We start from the raw sequence: 7,865 nt of genomic DNA, 5'->3' as shown, positions 1-7,865 counted from the left end.
CCTCCCCTCTATGGTTGTTTACTTCATCAAAGTCAGCAAGGTAGAAAGAAGGAGAGAACTGCTATTGAGATGGAATTAACTATCTTATGTGATATAATTTGGAAGTGGCATTGTATCATCTTTGACACAATATATTGGCCAGACGTCATGGCTATCATAGCCCACAATGAACAGCAGGAGATGTAGTAAACAGTATAGCCTACAATGAAGAGCAGGAGATGTAGCAGGCAATATAGCCAACAATGAACAGCAGGAGATGTAGTAAGTAGTATAGCCCACAGTGAAGAGCAGGAGATTACCAGGGCATGGTTAATGGGAGACAGGGACCACTGGCACCATCTAAGAGTCTATCTGCCACCATCTCCTGTGGGTAGTGTCCTAAAGCTCAAAGATCCACACTTAGTGTTCCCACTCTTCTAGATCTTCCCACTCACCTCTTCCTCAGACCTACATGACTCCTATTTTTCAATATCTTAGTTCCCTTCAATCTCCTTACCAACCAGCTGAGCCATTGGCCACTTCCCAGGAATACATATATCATTAACTTTACCTCTGACCACCTTACACAGAAAGCTGATGACCAGGAACTCAGTAAACCTCTGCTCACTAGGAGGATTTCCCTTCACCATTGCCTTTTGCCTCTCAGTGGAGTTGTAGTGCAAAACATTCTATTTTTAACGCATACTACCATTTATGCTAATCTAGTCATGAACCATGCCAAGGTTTTATTTTGTTTTGTTTTTAGCTTTAAAAGTATACTTATTGCTTTAGTTTTGATTGCAAATAATATATCAATTGTAAAATATTGAAAATGAGTTTAAAAAAGGAAGTTATTACTTGTGACATGGCCATCCAATTTGTTTATAAATATATTACAAATATATTAACACATATTACACATACATGAAAGTTCTGAATGTACATATATATATTACATATATGTTGGATCTGGTATTTGATTTGACCACTGCTGTTGTTTCGTATATATAGCCAGAAGATATGAAAGTCCTAGTCCAGAGACAAAGAACTTTACTATCCAAGACACAGCAAGGAGCATGAGCATCAACATAGTTGCATCAGTTCCCCTTGTCTTCAACTCCCAGGGCAATAATGTGGAAAACCCAGGTTTTATATTTTCCATCATGCAAATAGAAAGCCTGTCACCAGGCTAGAGGTGTGAGCTGAGGGAGAGATGTCAGAGCAATAAATATTAGTAATTTGGGATTCTGTGCAACCTACTCAGGCACATTATCATACCCTGCAGTCCCACTCAGTCCTGATTCCTAATTACCATTTCCATTAGATAACAGATCACTACTCTGCCTTCCCAAACTGATGACTTGTTGGGTCTGACAATACTCCTAACAGGCAACTCCAGCTACATAGTCACTTAATGTCCCATGGTCAAGCCCTGAGTCTCCAGCCACACCCAACAGCACAGCAGGAGCAACGTTATGAACAGTGATTAGCTCCTGCCATAGATGACATGGCCTTGCTTTACAACATTAGCGTGTGCAGTGATTTTCTAGTCAGGCCTTGCAGAGATTGCACTCAGCTCTCTTATCAAAGGCAGATGCCTTTAGCTCCCCTGGATCTACTACATCTTCTGGTCTAAAAAGCGGAGCTCCTCATATCATAACCTTACCCTACAGTAAAGCCGTCTCTTGCTCTGGGTCTCACTCAAAACTGTAAGCCTTCTGATTAACTTTAAAAATAGGTTGGAAAAGTATTTTTAATTGTGGCATGCATTTTTTCTCTAAAATCAAAAAATGCTATAAGCTTCCATACTTCAATCCTAACGATTGAAGGTACAGGACCAATACTTTTTATTTAGCATCCAAATATCAAATATTTTAAAATGTTATTTTCAAGTTAGAGATGTCATACAACATTTTAGCTTCTTATAAACAACACAGTGATTAGACATATACATACCTTATGAAATGATCACGCTAATAAGTCTACTAACAATCTGATACCATACATAGTTATTATAATATTATTGACAATATTCTTCAGTTTATGTCCCCAAGACTATTTTTATAACTGACAATTTATAATTTTTATTCCCCTTCATCTTTTTCACCCATACTCCCAGCCTACCTCCCATTTGGTGACCATAAATTTGTTCTCTGTATGTATGAGTTTGTTTCTGTTTTGTTCAGTTATTTTGTTTTTTTAGATTAAACATATAAGTGAAATCATAATGTATTTGTCTCTCTCTGTCAGATTTATTTCACTTAGCATAGTGCACTCTAGGTGCAGGACAAATAATATTACCTTGAAAATGATGTCTGATTTACCTCAAACTACTTCATTACTGTACAGGCCCCTGAAACATTATCAGGTATCTTCCACATTCTGTGCCTTACATGGGAATTCATACTGATTGCTACTTCCTATTTACCAAGTTACATCAACTTGATGTCATTAATATAGTAGACTAGCATGACAATGGGATAGTGAGCAAGGATAGTAAGTACCAAAGGGATATACTCTCTAATCCTAAGCTACTTTAATGTGGGATAAAATAAATATAAAAATAGAATAACAATAAGAAATTTCAAGTAGTACTAATCAACTTGATGATATGAGCAAAAATGGTGTAACATTTTAGAGAAAGGCAAGAGCATTGTAAACCAGATGGTTACTATAAGCTAACACATAGACCCAACATTGTACATGGGCTAAAACAGAAATAAATGTATTTATTATTCATGTATTCTGTGTATTCAGTCATAAAAGTTTCTAGATCCGTTGGAGGACTCTTTACCATATAGCCACTTGAGAATCCAGGTACAGCCCTGACCGGTTTGGCTCAGTGGATAGAGCGTCGGCCTGTGGACTGAAGGGTCCCAAGTTCTATTCCAGTCAAGGGCATGTACCTTGGTTGCGGGTGCATCCCTGGTAGGGGGTGTGCCGGAAGCAGCTGATGGATGTTTCTCTCTCATTGATGTTTCTAACTCTATCCTCTCCCTTCCTCTCTGTAAAAAAAAATCAATAAAATATATTTTTAAAAAAAGAATCCAGGCACATAGAGGCTTTGCCACCTTCTATGAACTCTTTCTTAGCCCATCTCAAACTTTGATATGCCAGTTGTGGAAAAAGTTTCATGTATACAATAGTGTAATGAATCTGGAAATGACACACATCATATATATTAGCTAGAACTCAGTAGCATACTTATACCTAACTACAAGCAAGATTGAGAAATGCATTCTAGCCACAGGACTGATTAAATAATGAATAGGACCCAATTGAAAATGAAAATGTAGGGACCCTTGTCCAAGCAGGACAAAAGTACTGTTGAAACTAAAATAGAAAGCTTTTACTTTTCTTCTATGATCACTCTCTCTCAATTTGTCATGGTGTATTTTTTTAAATTTTACGACTTTGTAACTTAATTAAAAATTTAAATTATTTGCATGAGTTTTGCCATTCATTACTATATGTGTCAAAATGCCAGCTTTTGTTACAGATATGAGTAATTTGTATATGGAATCACTACAATTCACGAGTTGTTTTCTGTTGTGTATGTATGCATGCATATTTGTTCTCCCCAGAACAGTGGAAACACTGCCCAAAATGAACTCAACTATTTTAATTTTCCTTCTTGATACATTCTGCTAACATTCTCCTCCATTAGCTTACTGATGAGCAAGGAAGGCTGAAAGGAAAGAAACTATGGCTTATTCTATTTTTTGCTTTCCTTCTATGCCATCAATTTCAGTGTATGTGGTTAGCTAACATGGGACAGTAACATGAGTAAGATAGGATATGATAGCGTTTCTTAGCCATTTGTGCTTTTTAGAACATGATTGCCTCTGCCTGCAAAGCAAGTTCAGGTTCAAGGGGACTCTGAAGACTGTAAGTGACAACATTTATTTAGTCATAAGTATGACACAATGGCCTTGAACTCACTTTGAGTCTCACTGAACACCCACACATGATGTTCGCACCAGAATTCTGTGCTCTTGAGGCACTGCAAACGCTGCATGCCAATAAGCCAGCAAGAAACAGTGGGTCTGTGTATTGTGTGAAGCTCCCCTGCTAATGTGCATGCTCTATTGTCCCAATGGACTTCACTTATAAAAATCAGGTCAAAAATAAAATTACTTAAAAAATTGAGGTCAGTGACAGCAGAGCATTAAACCACGCACCAGGCCCTCTGAGTACAGTGTTCAGTGAAACTGCACAGGTCGCACACTCAGGAAACCAGCCCTGTCTAACTGTGCACCCAGAAAGAAGTGAAGAGGAATTTGGTTTTGTGAAAGAGTTAATGCTTGAGAAAATCAAAGTGGTTGCTTTCCATGGTTTATTATTTGTCATGCACAATTATGGTGGTCATATACCAATATTATGCCTACTATATGCCAGGTATCAGACTTTGCAGGAATTAATCTGGAAGAGATATTATTATAATTCCCAACTTATTGATGAGAAACTGAGGGCCATAGAGGTTAAGTGCTTTCACAGGGCCATGAAAGCAATGTCCATTGTACTCCAAAATTCTTGATCTTATTCTGATATATCCACTCTACTCTATATAAATGACCACTAACCAAATTAAATTATTTTAAAAATATTTTTTACTATCTACAACATATTCATTCCCCATATCAATTTTTTCCCTAATCTGTATGCAACCAGTCAAAGTCAACCTCAATAAAGCTTATGGGGAGAGACTGCTGGTCTAATTAAACCTAAAGCTAGATATGAAGCATGTCTCCTTTCTATAACATCACTAAGTGGCTATCTATCCATTGTTTGACTATTCCAAGTGTTGGAGAGCTCATTTATTCTTAGGTAGTCATTCCATTTGCAGAGAGTCCTCAGCAAAGCAAATCTGAATCAAATCAAGTGCTATAAAAATGTTAAGACTGCACATTTTCAAACCATAAAGCACTATTCCAGAATCAAATTAGAGTAAGGAAATGCTATATTTTAGTAAACATCTATGCAATAATATTGTTTGGGAGTATGAAAAAATAATTTCCTTCCACCATTATTACTGATATACAGCTTAATAATTTCTCAATGAGAAAATAGCCTGGCTAGCAGGCAGCTGGGGAACAGGTGAATGAGTCTGCAGACTGCAATCTCTGGCATGCCATGTCTTGCATTTTGACGGGCTATGAGTACCATGTGAGAAATAGAAAAAGAACAAAAGGCAGAGTTAAAAAAAAAATTGAATTCAAATTTTAGCTCCACAACTTGTGCCAGGTCTCTCTAGCGATGTGAAGTTAAAACAGAAACTTAACTGAGTCTCTGTTTCCTCCTCTGGAAACTGAAATGATAGTACCGGTAAAACTCCACAGGATTGTTAAGAGAATCACGTTAATCTGATGAGCTGATGTAGGTAAATGTTCTTTAAAAACAAGGTGCTGCACAAATATAGATGGCATTATGCTCTCCAGTACTTAAATGTGCATGAATGAATGTAAAAATAAGCTGACCAGGAGGGAGGAATTGACCAAAAGCACAGCAAGACATAGGAGGAATGAAGAGCCCAAACCGGTTTGGATCAGTGGATAGAGCGTCGGCCCGTGGACTGAAAGGTCCCAGGTTCGATGCCGGTCAAGGGCATGTACCTTGGTTGCGGGCACATCCCCAGTGGGGGGTATGCAGGAGGCAGCTGATCGATGTTTCTCTCTCATCAATGTTTCTAACTATCAATAATTTTTTTTTTTTAAAGAGAAATGAAGAAAAAGGTGACTGTGAGGAAAACAAGCACTGGATAAAAACTGATCAGACCTCCCTCTGCTTTTATGAAGAGAACATCTCTATATATGATATTGTGCTCAATGTTATCAGAAATTTAAAAATAATAAGGAAGGTATAAAAGATTATCTTCATCTCAAGTGCTTCCTGTATTACAATTTGGAGGCAGAAGGCCCAGCCTTACTCTAACCTGACTTGTTCCATGATCTGGGTTAAAGATATAGCCAATTTGAGCCTCATTTTCCTCATCTGTAAAATGGGAATCATAAATGTCTTCCAAGATTGCTGATGAGAATTAGTTGAAAAAGCATCTGTGAAGATACACTATGAACATGTGAGCTACTAGTGTGAGTCTGTTCAGAAGCACAGATGGGTGGGTACAAATATTGATAGAATAACAATTCAGTAGGCTCTGCAAGGGGCTGAAAAGTTGTGCCACTATCTAATGGTATTTGAAGCATGAACCAGGGAGCAACAGAGCAATAATCAGGATAAAGAATCTTTGGGAAATCATATATATTTTCCTATAGAAACTACAATGAAGACTTTAGCTGAAGGAGAGAGAGTGAGATCTGGTGCCATTAGGCGACGATCCAGCATCTCAGATTCTTAATACACACTTGGTATTCATCATCTCTATTTGACAAACATGGCCATCAACCTGAAACAGGGCAGTCAAACATAATTAAAGACCAAAAGACTGCTCTGTAATGAGAAACAAGTTTTTCTTTTTTAACTCCAACAGCTTGGAGTGTTGCAGTTTGGCCCAAGGAGATTGATATAGGAACGCAATTGGGGTAGAGAAATGGTGACTCAATAGTAGCTTTTCCACTCCTTAGGTTCCTTTTGAAGTTAGTTCTTGGACTTCAGTTTCCCCCAAGGAATGGGTGATAATTGCAAATTCATCGCATGTGGAATCTTGGGGTTGTTTGTTTGTTTGCTATACAGCACACTTTCTTTCTCTGGATAGAACACCCCTACTTCCTTCAGTAGAATTGACTCTTTAATTTTGTGCAGTCTTGGTTGATCCTAAATAAAGATATTATTTCTTTCTTAAAGGGAAGGCTGGGGTAGGTGTTCATGATTCAAACTTAGCCAATAAGACATTATATGTAAAGACAAAAGACTTGAAAAGAAGCCTGGCACTCAATCTGTAATGTTATCTGATGAAACTATAATTAATTCTTGCTACCTGATTTCCCAAGAGCTCCCTTGCTTCCAAATCTTTCTGACTGTGGGTCTTCAAATGTTCCTTTAGTTCTGAGTCAACTCATACACCTTCATTAAACAACCTCTTTTTTTTTTTTTAATTAGCCGGAATAGCTACTTTTTCAAGTTTCCAGAAACCTAAATCATAACAAACAATCCAAAACAACCAAAAAACAAAGATACTATGATTTCCCCAACCGAATAGTGCTGAGAGGGGATAGTGTGTTTAACATAGGAGAAAATCTGTGAGGAAATCATCCTTACAGGGCATAAACCACACATGTTCTTCAGTCTCTCGTATGAAAGAGCACCACTTGTGGCATTTAGACCTGCTACAAATATAAATTTTGATGTAGTCCAATTCATCTATATTTTTGTTTTATTGCCTATGCTTTTGATGTCACATCCAAAAAATCACTGCCAAATCTCAGAAAGCTTTTCCCATTTTCTTCTGAGATTTTTGTAGTTTTAGGTCTTACATTGTGGTCTTTGAAGCATTTTCAGTTAATTTTTGTATATGATGTAAGGTCACAAATACAAAGTTAAACATTGTTATCCAAGAAATCCTGACATCACTTTGTGGAAGTTCTAACAAAGGTAGTTTATTAAGTCAGGGTCCCTGAGTGAGAGGGGATATTGGTAATTCAGGTAGAATTTCAGTGTAAGGAAAATCGTGGGCCTGGTAAAGTGTGGTTTTGGTACTTTCCCACTTCCTTTAGAACAGCGGTTCGCAACCTGTGGGTCGCGACCCCTTTGGCGGTCAAACGACCCTTTCGCAGGGGTCGCCTAAGACCATCCTGCATATCAGATATTTACATTACGATTCATAACAGTAGCAACATTACAGTTATGAAGTAGCAACGAAAATAATTTTATGGTTGGGTCACAACATGAGGAACTGTATTTAAAGGGCCAGAAGGTTGGGAATTACTGCT

This window comes from Myotis daubentonii, chromosome 9, assembly GCF_963259705.1.
Source record: "Myotis daubentonii chromosome 9, mMyoDau2.1, whole genome shotgun sequence".
Taxonomy (NCBI): Eukaryota; Metazoa; Chordata; class Mammalia; order Chiroptera; family Vespertilionidae; genus Myotis; species Myotis daubentonii.
The sequence above is the reverse complement of the archived record's forward strand: the minus strand, read 5'-3'. Positions refer to the sequence as shown.